This window comes from Larimichthys crocea, chromosome III (assembly GCF_000972845.2).
Source record: "Larimichthys crocea isolate SSNF chromosome III, L_crocea_2.0, whole genome shotgun sequence".
NCBI classification, from domain to species: Eukaryota; Metazoa; Chordata; class Actinopteri; family Sciaenidae; genus Larimichthys; species Larimichthys crocea.
Window position 1 is genome coordinate 17450599 of NC_040013.1, and position 20870 is coordinate 17471468.

At 41.5% G+C, this 20870-nt stretch overlaps 1 protein-coding gene across 1 annotated transcript in view; it reads right to left on the reverse strand.

Annotated features, from left to right (window-relative positions):
- The window catches only part of lrmda (leucine rich melanocyte differentiation associated), a 212720-nt gene that overhangs the window by 2288 nt on the left and 189562 nt on the right, over window positions 1-20870 (reverse strand). The window lies entirely within an intron of this gene.

Below are 20870 nucleotides of genomic sequence, written 5' to 3' on the forward strand. Positions count from 1 at the left end.
AGTCCTGACAGTAACAAGCTCACAGCCACCCACGTACAGTACACCCACACTCACAAAGACACACACACTGTACATCACACATCACAGCAAGCAATTATTCAACTATCAGCAGGCATGGGTGTGGCACACTGATGTCTGCATGTAGTGGGCTGATAAAATTCTCCAGATAATACAGATCAATTCTCGAGTTGAGAACTTGCTACTGTGTACCACTTATAGAATATCTTACCATGGTGCACTAAATAAAGACATTGTTTCATTTAATTTGCTTCCTGAAACAGGCTAATGAAAAGCAGCCCGTAGTCTTGGAGGACTTTGGTTTTCTCTCTCATTATCCCGAGCCAATGGGGAAAGGCAAAATAGAAGAGTTCTCTTGATTTCCACTGAGATTAAGCTGCTGAAACTAGTCATACCAGTAGAAAGTCAAATGTAAGTCAGCAAGAGTCTGTATGCTACTGGAGTTTATCACGACAATGGAAAAGATGTACAAATATTCTTCGGGTTTAAATGTGTCTATCTATTTTACACTATAGACAGTTTAAGTTTAGTAAAGATAAGTTCTTTATATTACATTTACAGAAATCATTTAACTAGAATCCTGTAAAGCAGCCACAATCCAAGATGGCCAGCAGTGCTTTCTTTCTGTAATGTGAGGTGTTGCCGGCCACTGAGAGGTCTGAACCAGAGCTCTGTGGCTGGTCTGCTCTGCCTCTGATGTCACGGCACTCCCGCTGCCACTTGATGAATGTGGCGGGCTGCAGCTAGGTGTCACCTCTCGCCAAATGAGGCAAGGACAAGTGGCATTAGTGCTGTCAATGATCCTCTGACAGCAGAACAGTTACAGCTTTCGCCAGGCTTTTTAAATAGACATCAAGTGCATTATAGAAGGCGGGGGGGTGGGGAGGGGGGGGGACAGGGCAGGAAAGGAAAGACTTATGGGAGAGGCGGTGTCGCAGAAGGATGAGGGGTGCTCCAAGCGCTAAGTCCAATCACATAATCCAAAGAGACATTGTCAAGGGCGGGGAGAGGATGGCAACTAAGTGACAGAAAGCAGAGACGGGGACAGAGATACTGGTGCCATATTAGTGCCAAGCATATTCTGATGCCACCCTCAATTCTAACCAAACCTGACACATCGCTCTCTTTCCCCCACTGTCTCTGACTCTTCAAAGTAGGCTCTACGAAGTCACACACGCACGCACATATAGAGTACGCAGACATACACACCAAAACACACACACACCAGTCCCTCGCAGCAGTAGTGGGTGTTCTGTCAGGCGGAGGAGCAGTACAGCTACAGCAGCAGCAGCGGCAGCAGCAGCAGCCCACAGGCCAAGCTCAGTCAATCTAAATCTGGACTTTGTAGTGGAGCAGTGCTCATTTCCCCTCATAGCCCAGCTACTTGAGGTGATCCAAACACTGAAGTGTGAGGAGCTGTCACCTCCGATAAAATCCGGGACCAGCTCCATGCCTGCCTGCTCCCCCGGTGTGATACGTATACGTGTGTGTTTGTGTGTGTGTGTGTGTGTGTGTGTCTATGTGTGTGTGTGTCTGCTTCTCTGACAGTGAGGAGGTTGAGGCAGGGTGGGGGGAAAATTCCAGCTGCCGTGATTTGCCTCGGGATATAGGTGCCACGGCTGGAGACTGGGCTTGACACCACAGGACTTGGGGTGTCTCGCAGTGCTCTGATCACATGGGCGCCGGGGTCTTTCACATATTCACAGCTTACCCGGCGAGAAACTCACTCTCCAGGAGTAGGGCCCTTAAAGAGATTACCCACTGAGGTACCAGAACCAAGGCTCCTATAAGACATTACCTAGAGGGGATATATTTGTAGGTTGCAACCAAAGCCTTTCAGAGATAACCTTCACAGATGAAGGAACTAAAGCTAAAGGCCCCTCAAGCCTTCACACTCTGCTGAGCTCGTCACTAGCCCGTAGGGACTGAGAAGGATTGGAGGGGAACACATTCTGAGATTCTACAGCACCAATCAGAAAGCACTGGCGATGTGTGACCTGTAACTCTCCAACAGTGCTTTAAAAAAATATATATATATCTGTGATCAAAGGAGAGGAGGAAGTGTAACTTAAGGCAATGAGCAGAACAAAGAACAGGGATGAGGTTTGTTTCCCTGTGGGTGAAAAGGTGTGTAAATGTCTCTTTCCTGTGCAAACCGGCTCAAGCTCCAGATACATTTCAGCATTACATTAAGCAGTGTGTTTTGTGCATAAACACATTCCAGTTCCCTGCGTTCCCTTCACAGCAAGGGCTTGCTCTTATTACTAGAGAAACCGGGAGAAAGATGGGGTGGTTGGAGATAGAGAAGAGAATAACTAAGCCGCACTCACTCTTACATAACGCCTTCTGAGGCCACGCTCGTGCCTGTGGGGTTCCGCCTGATGAACTGATACTTAATAACAAGTGGTACAGTGCCAAACCCAGTAGTCTACAATATCCTCTGTGTATCCTAAGCCACGGATGAGCACACTTGAATCAACACCCACACTCTCAACCATATACACATTATCACAAACCCATACGCACTTTCATCTCACGCACATAAACACAGCGCACAATGAGTACAGTGGGAGCAGCCATTAAAGTGACAGATTAACAAAATGATGTGGAGGCTAATGTTTCCATCATGCCCTGGTGGAGGAACAATCAGGCCTTTGTTCTGCATATGTCACACAGCACCTTGTTGTTTTTAAGGGGAGTATCTAACCCTCTTGTCTTTATTAAAAGGCTGTACACTCTGTATCTTGTATCTTCCTCTTGGTGACTGCTGCAGTGTGGGTTCATCGTCAAACAGTCTGGTCTTTTCAGAGTTGATTACCCAAAGCATGTGTCCTCTCCATGGGGGCTTGATGGGCCACTCTGCCACAGTGTGAGTAAGCCAGCTGTACAAACCCTCCTATGTACAGTGCTCCACTATGAAGTCAACACATATGGTTACAAAAGTTGTTGTTTTGTTTTGCCTGTGAATATATGTGTTTCAATGAGATTTGCAATGGCCAAGGGAGTGTGGCCAAAGCATTGCATTATCCCAGCTATTAGCAGTACCAATCAGTTTCTGATGGTCTGGTCTTAACTATGTGATTATGGTCCAGGTTCAAGTCTCATGTTTTAGACACAAGGTGCCTAGAGCTGTGATGCGCACATCAACAGGACCACACAGTGTAGCAAGCATAAAATATATTGTTAATATACTAATCTGAAGTGCAGCTCCATAGATTCAGGGATACTACCTCACTTGATTCTCCCCAGCTACAGCTCACCAGGCAATGTCTTTTTTTATGCATCTTGATGATGACTGGACTGTGGGTGGTGGAGATCCAGGTATTTTTCTATCTTAACATATGTATCTTCTTGCCAGTTGAAGACATGTTATCACCCGACAAGAGAAAAAGTTGAGATACAATTTCCTCAATGTGTCAAGGGAGGAATCAAATCAAAAGTAGTAGTAATAATAATAATGGTGCTTTCTGGGGTGTGAACACTCTAAAATAGGACAGTGGCCTACTCTGTCACTGGTAGTGTGTAGGGGTACCAGTCAGATACTGACACTGAGATACTGTAATATTGTCAGCACTGTGGTTCCTCCTAGTTACTATTTTGTATTATGGATCTCTAAAAATAACTGAAAACATTTAGTTTATTAGTTTTGACCATATTATGATATTTCATTTTTTAAGTTATCTTTTAAAAATCATCTCACCCAACAAACTAGGGCTTCTGTTTGCCCAAGTATAGTTACAGTATAAGGATTCCTACCCATAGTAACTCAAACAGCCTGCTTAAAAACTCAGCAGACACAAGTGTACGCACATGCACACACACGAGAGAGAGAGAAAGAAAGAGTCAAAGAAAGGAGGGAGATGGAGTGGATTTAATGATTGTTCCCTGCATACAATCAGCTTGACTCTTTTCAAGGGCCATCAATATGTCAAAGAAAGACACATCCAACGGATGTAGCTTTTAACATCAAGGTTATCTATTCCCGGAATGAATCCACTCCCTCCACTCCCAGTATCCTCCCCTCTCGTCTCAACTGCCTCCACTCTCACTTTCTCCTCGACAATTCTTACTCTCTTATTTGCTCTCTTTGAATCCTCTCGTTTCCTGTATTTCTTATTTTGCATCCTTTTCTTTTTGTGTCCCACCGTCTAGTTTGGCCACTTGGCTAACAATTCCATCAGTGCTGCCATCCATCAGGGAAAAAATGCAGTGAGAAAAAAAGCCAATTAACAAGGCAATTACACTTTCTGTATTATCTCCAAGGGCTGAAATAACACTGCCGGGCAGGTGGGGGATGGGGTCAGATGGAGCTGGGGGCAGACATCCATAAGAGTTGGTGTGAGAGTGACTTATGAGCTTGGGGCGTAGGCTGCTGTGAGCCAGGGCTATTATTGTGGACACGATCCATCTCCGGCTGTCCTTTTATCAGTTCAGCCCAACGTCATGAGATGGAGTCACCACCTCCTCTCTATAGGGAGGCCTGCAGATAGATAACCCCCCTGCGTCCCATAAACCAACAGCCAGTGGACTGTGATTCAGCCTACTGAGAGGCAGGCTGGCATACACAGCACACTGCCATGGAGAGAAATGGAATTGTTACACTTAGTATTGGTATGCTGTGTTCGTTTGCTAATTTGCATAAATATTTTTTACCTTTTTTTACAACCTATTTTTTACCTGTTAAATTTCCAAACGTAAAAAGATGTTGTGGTGATACCAAGCAACTCAGGAGCCTGTATATCCATGTGAATATATTTATTGAATATCCAAATATGCATTTACTCTATGCTTTATTTCAGAGTCAAGACGTTTGAGGCCAATCAAATGTCGACTGAAATCAATTATGCAACTAAAGCTGGACTCAATTTGGCCAAAAGATGCCAGCAGGGACAGAATTTAAAACTATGTTCAAGCAGGACATATTTGCTCCAGAAGTGTATTTCTGCACACCATCCAGCAGTACAGTCCTTATAAACTGTAAAATACTTACTTTGTTCTCCAGCAGGCAAAGCAACAACATCCAATACTTCCCAAATATTATCTCAGTTTATTGCACTTTGCTTCTTTCAGGATCAGATAAATTGTCTACTGTCTTTTTTTTTTTTTTTACAGTATATGACAATGGTCAAAACAGTGGTTTGTTATTGCACTTCTGCTGAGTCAAAAACAGCCACCGTATATATTTGTGTAATGGTGTAATGAGTATTTAAATGTAAGTGCAATTAGCAAGCAGAGAAAATTACACTCTGTTCTGTACAGTGGTTTGTTTATGGCATTTTCTAACAACTGATTTACCTTTTTTTTTTGCTCCATTTTCTGTTGTACTGTAGGTGTTTTGTACCGTAGATGGAGTATGCTGTATTTTTTTGTAATGGAAGTTTGTTTTCAAAAAAGGCAATTTACAAATTTCTTATATTACATTATATATTATATTGCCACCCACTGGGGTGTTGTTTTTGTCATGTGTGAACTGTTTTTATAGTAAAAGGTAGTGTTGGTGGTTTGGTATAATAATACATTTTCAGAGGTTTTCAGTGATTTGGTTGTGTATTTTTGGCATAAAATTAACGATAATGCCAACATGTTTCGACAGTATCACAGAATGGACAAACCATTTCTGAAGGCCATTCTTGTTTTTGAGTTTTAAGCCCATCTACCGTCTTCTACAGGCTTCGGAGAGGTGAAGCAAAGGATATTCAGTTAGTTGCAATCTGCAGCCTCACCATTAGGTGGCACTAAATCCTACATACTAGACCTTTAACTGCAAAAAAACTGTAAACATAAACTACAGGTACAGTAATGTAACCTATATATTAAAACAAACAAGGACAAGCGTATATATAATGTGTGTGTGTGTGTGTGTGTGTGTGTGTGTGAGTCAAGGAGAGAGGGTTGTAGTGGAAAAAAAATAGAGCATAAGGGAACGTCACTTAGGCAAAAACATATTGATGGCACTAACATGAGGACCATCTTATTATCATTTTTATGATGCACATTTCTCACAAAAGAAGTGAAGGCTTAATATGACATGTTGAAACTAAATCCATCCTTACTCCATCTTTACTCTACTAATAGCATCCTTTGTCAATTAGTTAACCATTTTAACAGCCGAGGTGTCACCCGTCTCTCTTGGGTCTCAAACAAAACTCGTGCATATAACTTTAAAAATGAAAGTGACATTTGTCCTCTCCCAATAAAAAATATTTAGTCCATTAAACATAAATAGCTGTCATTATGATGCATGCCCTCAGCTCAGGCCTTCCCTGTTCCCCTCCTGGCTGTTTACTGCGGCCAAACAACTGCAGCGCCTGCATGTTCTCAACTTCAGCGTATTGATTAAACTTTTAAATAGCTGCCATATAACCCTGGGACATCAGGAAGATTAATTTGCGTCAATGTTCATCTGTAATTCATTAGCCATTTATACTCTCCACATCCACACAGGCTATCAGGGAAATGCGTCCCATTTTTCACCCAGGCAGAGGCTGGGGAGAAGGCAGAGAGAAAGAGGGATGGAAGGAGGGCAGGAGGGACAGGAAGGAGGGGATTATACTGCCTACAACAGGAGAAGTCCTCTAACAAGGCATAGCAAGGCATGCAGGACAATAAAACATCCAGTAACTTTAAATGAACACTAAAAATACACACTTAAACACTAAGTAATTGATGCCATTTTTATAGAAAAATAAGGAAAGGTACCCACTATTAACTCAGTTGATCATTGATTATAAATTGCAGTAGCAGTCTTGGCTTAACAAGCCCCCACAATGAAATCCTGTCCATCATACTGGTGGAAGACAACATAACTGTTGCTTTCTCTGTTGACACTTGATGAGGCTTGGACGTCAGGCTTTCTCTCACCAGGCAGCCTGGCATGTTGTATACTTCCTGTCAGTCAGTCAATGGTTAGTCTGTCACCCATTCAAACATCATGTTCCTCCAGCACAGCATACTTACTAACACACAATGTATACAAACACACGTTCTTGAGCTATAATTCATTGTGATGTATTGTGTTTTTGCTTCTATTGTTGCAGCCAAACTTTCATTAGGTGTTTGTTTCGACTTCACAGTCAGTGTGGAGTGTTAAATTATTGGGGTGGAAGAGTCCAAAACTAAGATCGAAAGAGAGGGAGTATAGAGATTTAAGAACTGTGTGCATGACTCAGATAAAAACAACACACACACACAGAGGGCCAACAAAGGATAAAAAAAAATGGGAGAGAGGGAGAGTGCGTGCGTGCGTGTGTGTGTGTGTGTGTGTGTGTGTGTGTGTGTGTGTGTGCGCGTGTGTGTAGGAGATGGAGACTTGAAAGATTTGCTATTGCCACAGGCTGATAGGCTGTCAGGGGAAGGTTGCTGGGTCGTGGCTTAACCAGCTCTGATCAATACCAGGTTGATTTTGCCACATGATTCTCCTTAAAGTGCAACAATAACACATTCTGTATGTTTTTAGATGCTTTAGGAAGAGCTACTGTTATAGTAGAGGCAAGTAAAGTAGATTAAAGTAAATATTGATAGAATAGAGAGAAATCTAACTAATATATCGAAGAATACATATTCATCAATAATCAGACGTGGATACTGTATGTACGTGTTATCGGCAACATTGGCTCACGTATGAAAAATGACACTCCATCACTGTCGGTTCACTAAATGGCTATAATCAAACACTTTAAATTGAGGATGGCATTATTCATTGATGGGTGAATTACAGTTATAACCAGATGAATGCCTATCAGTCTTTGTACTTACAACTTATGAGGATGAGAAGGAAATTGAATTCTGGGGCACATAAATTTTGACTGAAGAAAGAGATTACTGTTGTGGGGGGTCTAATGAAAAAAAAATGGTGAAATTAATTTCAGTGACATTTATTCCACATGGAGCCAGGAGAGAACACTGGTTACAGTAGCTCTGGAGTCTGGAGATAAGAGGAGGGTGGTTTAAGGCGGGGGACAGTTTACAAACTCCTAAGTCCCCTTGGAGCGCCTTTCTCCGCAAATCACTGACAACACACACCTTGCATATGAAAAAAACACAAAAGCTCTCCTGTAAGCACAATAATGACAAACTGGTTATTTACAGCTTGAGTTGTTGAAAGGCTTTCGTCAACCCTTAAGGGCACATGAAACCACTAATGACGCCAGTAATCATAAGCGCTCATTTTCTCCGTCAACATGTGGATCACAAATCACCACACGTGCACACCATACGGCCTGACACTGATCGATTGTGTTCTTCATTACACCCAGGATTTCTAATTAAAAGAAAAGCACAGATAAGTGGTTCAAACCTCTGACCGAAATAGAAAGAAAAAGTGAAAATCGCAATTAGAGGTTTGGCTGTGTTCAGTAATGGTGCCGTTAATAAGAGCGGCTGGTGAGTCACTCAATGAAGGTTTAATCACTGGGACAGGATTCAATAACAAAAGAGCATAATATTAATCACCAGAGAGTGATAACTTCACTGTTCATCTCTGTGACATTGGAGGAAGGGATGAATTAATGATGCTCTCCATCCGAACACATTAAATAATAATTATCAGGCAAAACAGCATGAAAGGGACTGCATAATGAACCCCATTGTCAGGTCAATTACAACCACATAAAACTGTTCAAAGGGAAGTAGGTTGTTACTAGATAGCCATACTAGAAAGGACAGCAGTAGCTTTATCAGTGGAAGGTGCTGGGCAACCTATTCCCTCTGATATCAGGGCTTAAAATGTGTTGAGGGGTTGAAATACAGTTTATACTTAGAGGGCACTGAAACTCTGTCTAGCTGAACAAGGCTACTGTAAGAAGCTGGAAGGGTTCGGCGAGGCATTCAGTCGGGAAAACATCAAAATTGGTTGGCAAAAGATAAATGACACGGCAATGACAGTGTTTTTGCTGTCTCTAAAGCAATGTCAGTCGCTAAGTGCCATGTTAACTAAACTCAACTACACAGACAATGATGGACTTCACGCATCAGTGGACAAAATGGCACCTCGCTACCTGTCAGTGGCAATTTCCATCAAATCAAAGATGGCCAAGCAAATTTAGCCATGAGAGGAACTGCTGCTGGAGTTTTACACATGCATAAAAATATGCACAGATAAAAACAGGTGCACATTGGACAGTGGCTTCCTCCTTTTATCACATCACAAGATTGCTGATTGTCGATTCACAAAGGTCTCGCCTTTCACTCACCATCAGGCACGTCAGGTTGTCCTCTAGCTCTACACATCAATTACCGCATGGCTGCTACCACTCTGAGACACACTCTTAAACAAACAGCCTGGCAACCTCCAGCGTGACACATATCAATACTAATCTGACGTCTTTGTTCCACTGCCATTCCCCTCAGACCCTGGCTGGCTGCACCTGCCTGACCGGAGTGCCCAGGGTTGGCTGTACTCCTTCACACTTGCTTCCCCTGCAGACATCAAACACTTATTACTCCCTATCCTGGCCCTGCTAACTGACTGGCCTGTCTGGGCCACACGGGGACCCCATTATTAGAGTCATTTCAGTGCCCATCCTGATGCCTGTTAGGCAGTTCTCTACCTGGGGCTCCTGCTCCCTGCCTGCCCGACTGAGTGCCTGGCCAGCCAAACAGTGATTGGACATGACATGGTGACAGAAAACAGGGTAGAAGGGCAATAGAAATAAAAGAACAGGGATGGCAGAGTGAGGTAGACAGAGATGGGGAGAGAGGAAGGTGGGTATGTTAGCCAGGGCCCTTGTGGCGTAGGGTGTGCCCATCAACACGGATGAGCGTTAGCCAAGAGCTGCATGTCACAATGATGGAGGGGCAGGATCACTCACATCAGAGCTTCATCTGACTGGAAGATATCAATCTCCAGGCCTAATCCAAAAGGACATGGTAAAATATCCTTTAACATTGCTATCCCACCCTGCCTTTGTGTGTCCCCTGCTTCCATCTCTCTTACAGCTGAAAACGTGTGTAACCTTCATTGTTGGATCTCAATCGACCACACTCATTTTCACATCCCATTTCCTCTGTCTCTTGCACTGACAGTCAAATTATGATGGACAAAACAGTACCTTGACATATGGCATTTAGCACCATTTGTCACTATAGGTGGCAAGAAAAAAGAAAAGAAATCACTACATATGTGCACCGTCGAGGTCAGGGATTATACCTTTTTGTTGTGAAAGAGAGTACTGGTGAAAATGAACATTTGTGGAGACAATGCGTGGTGAAATCAAACATGACTTACTATAAGCCATTTATCCTATACTTTTGGTGGTTTGTACTGTATTAGGGATGATGGTAAGGCAAAATTATGATTTGAAAAAAAGGTTTTTGCACTTATAGACATTTTTTGGGGGTAAATCTAGACAAAGGTAAAAATGAAACCTGCATTTAAAGCCAAAGACTGAACCCCAGTGTGCTCTTTTTTGTTGTTTATTTGCTTTATTTATGTTGTAACATTTGGAAGTCGTTACATTGGTGCAACACACATTTTATAGTGTCTTTATTGGTCATTTTGAATTTACATGTGCTAATAACTGATTCCAGTAATTTCTACTTACTTACTTTCCTTTTGACAAAATGTAGAAATTAATTAAATGTATTTATTCTGCACATACAGCATATACACACAGTATCATATTGGTATATTGTGCTTCAGAATATCTTGCCAAAGGACTGTGTTGACAGCAACGTCAATGTGTTCTACTCTTAATAAATACTGAAAATTACTGTTCGGTAAATTAGATTACTATCGTCAAGCCTTATGTGATCTAAATAAAATTGATTTAAAACTGTTCTAAAGACTAATGGCAGTAAGTGGCCATGCATGTAAACCAACAAATACTATAAATATAAAGTTGAGGTGATGAAAAATGTATCCTTGGTGACATCATATGCTGCTCAAAATTATGGCTGTGTCAAATTACATGCCGTCATTTCCTGCCAACATTTAAACTGATGAGCCCACAGTAGCCAATCAGGTGTGAGGCAGAGGTGATGATAGGTTTGTGTTGTGTGGAATATTTCAAGCCCCTCTGGCCTCCCTGCGCCTCATTCAGACGGATGGCTCCACTGTAACTCTACTTCTCTTAATTAATATGACATATCCCCTGTTCATATGCAGAGAGTGAGGGAGGGGACAGAGAGATGAAGGTATGAGGGAATGATTAACTGAGGATCTGTCCCCCCTTGTGAGAAATGATCTTGCCTCTTCTGCTCTCTGCAGTCCTCCCTCCTCCTCTCTTCATTTCCGTCTCCCTCACTCTCCCTACTCTGTGTCCCTTTGGCTCACTTTATTTCTTTCTGCCCTCCCCTCTCTTTCGCTTTTGCCTTATCTCTGTCTCTCTCTCTCTCTCTCTCTCCTGGCCCTCTTCTCTCCTCTCTTTTCCCCCCTGACACTCTCGGACTGTCCCCAGCCCCCTGCACATCTCCTGACAGGTAGAATAATAATGCTCGTACATCACTGCCCCGAAAAGTCCAATAACCTAAATCTTCACTTGCCACACACCCCGGGACTCAATTACTTTATTGACATGTAATCTTCATAAGGGGAGAAATATTGAGCATGTAAGGTCAGCCGGTTATGAAGACATATTATCATATTATCTGCATGAGGGTTGTAGGGGCTAGGACCTGACAAAGCTAATTATAATGGTACATGTTTCAGAGCTCAGAGCGTATTATCTGCTTGGCTGCTTGGTTGAGCCACAGCTGAGGTATAGAGGAGAAGGGGATGAGATTTCAAACCTAATAGGGGCTGGATGTCATCTCAGGGCATGGGAATTAATGAAGCCAAATATTATCGACTGCACATCACAGCACTAATATCCTTGATTTGTTCATTGTATTTGTCAGGATTACCTCACCATAGTGTAATGGCTAACAGCATATCACAATACAAGCCGACCGAGGAGGTAGTTTCTAAAACTGTACAATGACAAAAAAGCTATCCCTTCGGGTATTGTATAAAAGTCCAAATAAGCTGTTAGTGCTGTAGCTTCAGTCGTTCCTCAGCCAAAATGTCACAGTGGGTTAAGAATGGCAGGAAGGACAGATGCCCATGGCTGTGTTATCACTTCTTTCCCAAGGTTATCTTAATATCATCCTTTCAGCTCTGCTGTTACAATCTACTGCCTGCTGCATAAAGCCAAACAACAACACAGGCAACAGTACATGCATATTTACTTAAAAATCTCTTTACTATGAGAGTATAATGCAAAGAAATGCAAATTTAACCACGCTTATTATTTTAGCCAGAAACACAATAGATCAGGGGGCAAACAACAAACAGTTGGCCAGCCCTGATACATTTGCATCTCAGGGTCACAGTGTGCAAACACAACATACCACTGCCAGTCATATGAACATGTTCTTTTTATTTTATCTAATAGCATGCCCTCCTCCCTCTATCAACTGTCCAAATCTTTGTCCAAACAAGTGCTGCAGATGCCAAAAATGGTGTGGGGTGGTTGGCCAGCGCTGCCAAAGGTTATGTGTAAACACTTGCTGATGGCGTCAAATGGAGAAACATATTTTAGCTTTCTTTAAAAGGTCTCCAGGCACTCAACGCTACAAAGACTGAAGATTCTCCATCTCTCTAATTACTTACACTGAAATCATTTCAGTTTCTTGATGATGCTTTACTGTACTCAGTACCCTGCATTTTAAAAAAATAAATAAATATATATATATATATATATATATATATATATATACTGCAGTGCATAACAATCATCTCATACAGCCAACAAATGTCCAATATTGCATACAAATACATAATCAAAGAATTACATCTTTCTGAGTAGCCATGATGAAGTTTGATGGCTACCAGTTCTGAAAGTTTAGTTTTGAATGAATCTTTGTCCTGAAGGAAACAGGATGAAGCGAACAGACTTTTAAATCACAACAATATGGGATAAATTCATGTGTTTGACCAAAATGACTCAGTCAATCCAATCATCTTGCACTGCAGCGACATAACATGCCAGAAACTATCTACAAATCAAATTATGATGGTGAAATAACTTGTCCACTCAAATTATCATGACAGAGAAACCTGCTTCGTCTGTTTAAAGTGACTTAATCTGCAAATCAAAGTGACAGATTAAAAGGTTGTTTTGGACTTCCTAGCATTTTAGTGACCTCGCTCTTTTCATTCTGGTCGAGCTGGAATGTTGATGCTAATACAAGTCATAAAAGATGAGCTACTTCATTTAAAAGAGGCTCCTCTTTATATTTTAAGAGAGTTAGAACGCCGTATGGACTTCAAGGCAGGGATGGACAAGCTGACCCACAAAATTTGGGACAATGTGTTCATGTTTGGTTCATCTCAGATATAGTTCATCCAGTTGGATACTGAATGTGAAGTAAATAGAAGCTCAGATCCATAGGACTGGAATCCCGGTGCATGGGATAATGGCCTTCTCACAGCCTGATGCAATGAATAATCTAAATGGCACTTAATGTGAGCTATGCTGATACTCTGACAATAGTTTGTGTTCAGACATCACAGCTTAGTGTCTCCCAATTGTATATTGATGCCGAGGCAGTTGACAATAAATCACTGGATTCACCAGTGAGTGAGAAAACAGTTTAGACAATGGTCCAATGGAGCTTACCGTAATTGACAGATGAGTTCAGCTCTTTCCACCACGGTAGCTTTGGAGCATTGAGGGAATCTGGGAATGAGTGTTTCGGTGTACGTGTATGTGTGTATGATGTCTCAGGTCCTACAATACTCGATTTAAGACAATATAGAAACAGTAGTTGCAGTCAAGCCCATTTTGAATGACTGCACTACACACTTGACATGTTTATGCATTAGTGAATATCACCACATTTTACTAACTCTTTAGTAACTAATCTGCACATTTACTTTGGAAAAACATAACTTCTGGCTCAGTAGTATGTATTGTCTTGAGTATTTTCATTGAGCTTATCAAGGCCCATCGGGAAATTTCAACATATCCTAATTTGAACTGTACTATAATACCTAAGAGGGTGCACCAATGGGTCATATCTTCATATTTCTGCCTTTCCCATGGATAATAGTAGCATTATACTCAAGTTAATTGCTGGGACCTAGGAACTTGGTAGCCTTGTCAAAGGTTAGAGGAAAAAAAAATACTTTTTTGGAGAAAAAAAAATAAGAACAACCAGGAAAATGATGAACCAAAGTGCTTGTTGATCTACGATACTTGTCTTTATCCTCAGAGACATCCATGCAATGACAAATATTACCAATATTCACAATTCACTTTTGTTTGATCCACTCGTAAAAGTGGTTTAGATAGTCTGGGAAATGATGCTTGTTTGAAAGCTGCTCATAATTTTTGCTCTGTTATGTTTTCAGATATCAGCAGATGACTGTTTTTATAACCATCAGATAGGCTGGCCAAAACTGCAAAAGTAAAACTGGGATGATCCTAGGCAAAGCTATGTCTGTGACTTGATTATAGGTGAAATTCTGATCCAGCATCTGGAGTTTTCTATTTTTCTAAGACAGATGTGTACAGTCATAAATAAGGAGATAATTATCAAAAAATGTGGATATCTTCTGATGCAAAACACCCAAGCAAATTATAACATTTCGTCTTAGTGTAACGCTATGCACATGCAGGCACTGGTTCCACATGGAATGCATATGTGCATGTCTGCCTATACAAAAAAATTAATGTTTATGTTCATACAGTGTACTGCACTACATGACTAACAGAGAAGGTTGCTGTTTTTAGTGTGTGATTGCCACTTGGAACCTGTCCTCTAAGAAGACACCACTTTACTGTGTGTTGCTGTGTAAATTACCACTGGTGGCCCCTTTTCTCACTGCATATTAGTGAATCCATGGCATGTATAGCTCTGTTACGATCATGCCTGACAGAAAGGTTTAGTGATGTAGCACAGCTGTTAAGCCATGCAGAATGTGTTGTCACCCAGCATGATAAACTGGCCACCGAGTGAATTGGAATCTAATTTGTTGGAGCCATTAACCAGCGTAGCATTAAGGCATGTTTTCATCTTGAATGATTAGTGTGTAAGATCAGTTAGCCTAGAATTACGATCTACAGTCTACTCTATATAATTTATTAAAAACACCCTGATTAAGATACATGATCCTACATAAACCAACAAGACAAATATATTTAACAAGCACTGTATCTAATTTTGTTAACTTGCTGTATCATACAATCTAAAATATGAGACATTGTGTATCTCTGTGTAAACATCCCTGGTAATATACAATAATTACAAAGCTACAAGGACTTATTGAGGTCTGATCCTGTCTCCTTTAGCATGACAAGTTGTCCAGCATCTGCCAGCATGTTAGTAGCTATTCATCAGAATGAAGGGTAGCGAGCCCCCTCACACAGACAGACTCCGCCTGCTCACTGAGCAATTTGTTTCAAGGGGTACTGACACAGAAGAAAACTGGTGGACCCAACATCCATCCTGCTGTAAAAATATCCAAAACCATCTGGCAGCTAACCCCCATCCTAAATTACTATGATGGACTCCCACCTTTGGAAACCATGAAGGCTACAGAAACCTGCTCCAACTTCTGCCTGAAAGTACTTCTGGAAAGCACAGGCCGCATCTCAGCTGTCCCGTACCACAACTACAAATCATGGTAGAAAATGAATAATAGTGTAGCTGCATTAGCAATACCGGAATTTCAAAGTTGATTCTAGCAGTAAGACCTATCCACTTTGGGTGATTTATGTTCTGCTACTTTCCTGAAAATGACCAGTGCAACTGGGAAGTAGACCAAGGTCCAGAGCACCAGCGGTATGTTTTTCCAAGAGGGCTGGGCCTGCTTGGCAGAAACTCATGTCCTTGTCTATCGGTCTGACACGTTTGGAGTAGCAGCCAACATATTGCTTCAAACTTGTGTCTGTTTGTGCCTGAGCAAATTTTAACCAGAGTCCAGTTGGTTTGTATCATCATAAATAACTATGGTTTGTCTGCAATGGTCACGGACGGTAAAGATTTAGGAGGCTACATATTTTCCTGCTGCTGAGAAAATGGTCCAACGTTTGTAATCATCATATTTCAGTGGTGATGGATGGAGGAGTTCAAAAGTAGGATCCCAAAGCTTTCAGGCTCAATGTTTAAAATGCTTACAAAGTAATATACAGCCGGCGTTTTATAAAATCTGCAGCATCAGACTAATTTGTACTGTGACTTTAGTATAATGATGTTTGGATTTAGAAAATGTCTTATTTAATCTGTGAAGTTTTTTGGGCTTTATATTGAAATTGCTTAGATCACTTCAGTCAAAACAATTCCAGCATACCTTACTATGAAATATTCCTTATTAAGGCGGAATATCACAGAGAGAAATATTTACTTTTATACCACTAGCAAGAAGAACTAACAAACAAAGATCTTGGAGTAGCTCAGAAGCTGACAGTCCTATCTTTTCACTTTAAGTTTTTGCTGTATACGTCCAACATCAGTTTAAGAACTCAAGACACTCAGGAGACTCTCTCAGCGAGATCAAACGGCAAGGTAAAAAACAATAGTGTCACTGACATTTCCCCAAACCCAGCACAAACAGAATTATTCACACACTGTGAAAGGAGTGCCATTCGATAACGGAGAGATAATGACACTTGGTGGAAGGCAGCTTTCTCAAAGCAGTTTAGAGCTGGCACGTCAGAGTTCGGCAGTTAAACCTGTCATGGAAGTTGAGGAGGTTATCCTGGCATTTTAATCTAGCCTGCTTCTGAAGGAGAAAACGTAGAGGTGATTTTCAGGGCTAGTAATAACAAGGACAGGCCTGCATCCAAAAATGAGCTCTCATCACTTTGAATGCGGGCAGTGCAGTGCTATGTGAAGGCACGGTGAAGGATTGCAGGCCCAGTTTGCCTCGTCCCCTCTCCCCTCATCCATCTCCATAGGACGGCTTTAATGGATATTCATGTTGCTGAGCCAATCCACTCCTGGGAGGAATAATATCACATCATCTGACTCGCATAAAGGAAATAGAGCCTGTCCTCATACACGGGGAGTATACACCACTGTGATACGCTGTGATATGCAGCAGGAGCTTACACCCCCCCGCAAGAAGAAGAGATTGATGGGACTGTGACAGACTTTTCAGGTTCTTGTTCTGGGTTAGTGAAATGTATTATGGAACAGGTTTAGCAATTAGTGTTCTGTTTTTGTCTGAGTAGATCACACACACAAAAATGCAGGTGCCTGCCTATACACACACACACACACACACACACACACACACACACACACACACACACACACACACACACACACACTTGCACATTGAGGGATAAAAATGGAAGACCCGAAAATGTAGAATTTTAGAATTTTATATTATTTTCTGTATCTTGTTTTTTCATTTTTCTTGTCTTATATTTTCTTACTGATTAAATGAATAATAATTCATATGTTATCTTGAAGTGAAAGTATTATCAGCAGAATGTTCACGGGTATCAAAAGTAAAGTAACTCATTATACGACTGGCACCATTTAAAGCGTTTTATTAATCACATATTTAATAAGACCATGTTTTATGGTTTTAATTTCTGTGGCTATGCGTGAAGGAAAAGTTTACACAGAGTCCTCAAACTAATCTTAGACACTTCATCAACTTACAAACTGGCATCCCTGCAAAGAAATAAAACCTTCATGTAGTGAAGTGCTTGGGAAACATTTTTATGAACTCAGTACCCGGGAAGAGGGCCATGTCTTTACTTTGTCAATTCACCTCGTAGAGTTTGGTGCAGAGGCTCACTCAACACCCGTTCATGGTATATAGCTGGCAGTGAGATCTGTATATATCATTCTCATGACAATATTTCATCATCTGTCATTTATCAATGTTCAACGCACGCATTGTGTAAAGTTTAGTTTATCGTAAAAAGTTTATAGAAAGCAGCTTTGCAAATGGTACTCTGGCCCAGTGTGGAGGAAAAGCTTACACTTTGTTCTTTCCATATGCCTCATTTTAGTTGTGTGGGGGCCAGTACAAGTCTTTGTGTTTAAGAGTGATGTTTATCAGGGGACAGATCCTGCTGGTATAATCATTACGAGGCTGAGTGAAATGTCTTGCAGAGCACGTACATGTGTCTAATGGGAAACGTCAAAGGTGCTCTGTCTTTTCTCACCGCATTCCAGAGAGGACATTTCCATACTCATACAACATGCCAAGGAGGTCCAAACCAGGATTTGAAGATTATCAGCAGAAAGATGAGAGCTTTCATTCCAACTACAGAGTAACTTCAAACAGGAACGAACAGAATAACTCATAAGATAAGCACGGAAAACAACTCGGGAGTAAAGAAACAGATGTCTGAGGTAATATATCAATTAATTTACCAAACAATGCCATAGCCAGTAGCACATGTGTTCACTCTACATAACAGGACTGTATGAAAAGTGAATATTTGTATTCACAACAGCATCTGATCCATACAGTTATAAATAATATAATCAGCTCTGGTTATTATACAAGAAACAATAAACAGACATTGGGGAGCTTTATCTGTTTTGACGCCTTAACATTTTTTTAAAGCCGTCAAACTCATTTTTAGTTTTACTAAGTGCGATGTGCGTAGAGCATTAAGTCATCAGTCAAACAAACAACCTTTCCCTTCATATTGACAACAGCTAAGTTTCAACACTAGCAGTTTAGTCATCCATTAGTCATGTATCCCATCCAGATGTCTGGTGGAGAAAAGGAGGGGAGGAGGAGATAGCAGCAGGTGTAGATCTCTCTGAGCCCAGCTGAGCTCTAAAAGGCAGTGCTTAGCACCCACAGCTCTGTCATCTGGCCTCTCCCCTGTCTCCGCCAGCCTTTCGACAGCCCATTCCTCATCATTTACCCCTTTTTGGCAAAGCCCAGAGCCCTTCTAATGGGCCGCTCTGAACGCTTCCAGATGTTTGTTTATTTGTTGTGCAGCAACTATAAAACAGTTTACTCTTAGTTTGGATCTTTTCCCATTGCTTCATTTTTTTGGGGGGGAGGTTGAGGGAGCTAGGGGGTATGTAGCAGGAGCTATGGTGCAGATCACCCCGACATGTAATGAAAGCGAACCACCAAACAAATGCGAGACACCCCATGGGTGTCGTCAGGAAGGAGGCTTTTTTTTTTTTTTTTGCTTTGCTTTGAAGGCTGCTTTCCTCCTGGGATTTTAATAACAGTTGTGCACCATTTAAGATACATACATACAAAGTAGCTGGAAGCAGGCCCAGAACAACAAGATTAAAAGGGCCCAAGGCTCATACTGTAAGGCAGATTTCAGGCATTTTTCCTTGTCTGTTTAGTCTGTTCGTACAAAGATATCCCTTTCATTTACTGCTGTCACCTCTGAGGGATGGCCTACTCAAATTCAATCTGATACCTGTAAAGGAGCCGGGCCTATTTATTGAAATATACAGTAGAAATGAAAGTTATTTTATTAAAATCTCTGTATTTCAGACATATGTAGAAAAAAAAGACTCAGACTTGATTAATATATCCATGTATAAAGATGTAATTAGATCTACGAAATAGACTTGTGAATCTCGCTTCAAAATGTTTCATCCTAAGAAAATGACAAGCTGATGATAAATAATCCACCAGATTGCTGCACATGTAAGTACTGTAAGGCACAAGAACACTACACGTCACTGGTTGTGTCTTAATAGTATGGTATATGCTAGTCTTCACAAAGACACACTGTACTTTAGACTGGGACTCCATTTTGAACTGTTAGATTTAGAGTTGAGTTGACAGTTCGACCAGCACTGAGAGTTAGAGCCAAGGTGACAGTAGTGGAGAATCCTCAGGCCCCTCTGCCAGACTATATACTCGACTCCGCTCTGTGTCACGCCTTCACCAAGACACACTGAAGCCCCCACTATCCTCCTTCACTTTGTCTTTTGTCTAGCTCGCTCTCTCTCTTCTAAAGTCTTGTCTTCTTTCGCTGTTTAATGCCGATCCTCTTACTGTCTTTCTATCTACTATCTCCCCTTTTCATTCTGTCTATCTATCTGTTGTCAGATCTGCCTCTATGAAATCTTGATTTAGATTTCACTACCACAGCAGCACATCTTTACTCCCTCCTCTTCCTCCCGCTCTTCCTTTCACTGCCTTGTTTTGCTCTGTCTCTTTCAGGTTGACTCCTCCACCAACCAAGACAGGAGCTTATCCTGGAGTTCTGTCCTTGGTTTCCACCCCTCTCTCCCTGGGCAGTGACCTGCCAGCGCTGCCCTCCTCTGGGATCTCCTAGCTGCTGTAATTACCTCTGGCACCCAGGCTCTGGGGCTTCCACACAGGTGACACTATGGAGGGGGTTGGGTGCAGAGGTTTGAAAGGAGGAAAGGGAGGTTCTTTCTGTGCAGCCGACAGGGCGATGTCAGAAGTGCCGCTGATCTGTCTGCTACTGCAGGATAAAACTATACAGCCTTGTACCTCTATTAAAAAGGCCACTTCATTAACCCTTAAAGCGACTACTGTCACAATCACATACTGTATAATGTGTACTTAGAAATACTTTTGCTGCGCACTAAATTCATGGTTTGATTCTGTTCATTGTAAAATGTCATAATTCGCTACATTTTCAATACAGCAAAGTGCCTTTTATCTCACGTAGCGTGCGGTTTCTCCGGCATTATAGCAGAAAACAAAAGCACTACTTCAAAAGACAACAAAAACAAGCAGTTATGATGACAACAAACAGGATACAATATCACCGGAGCACTTCACTTTTTCAATAGATTTTGAACAAACCGTGTAGTGAATTGTTTAATTTACCATGCATATTGAAACCCGAGTGTGGCATTGAACTACATAAAATCATGCAGCGTATTGTTTCACCCCTATTGTTTATATCCTGAATTTTACTCAGTAAAATGCTCAGTTGTTTGGA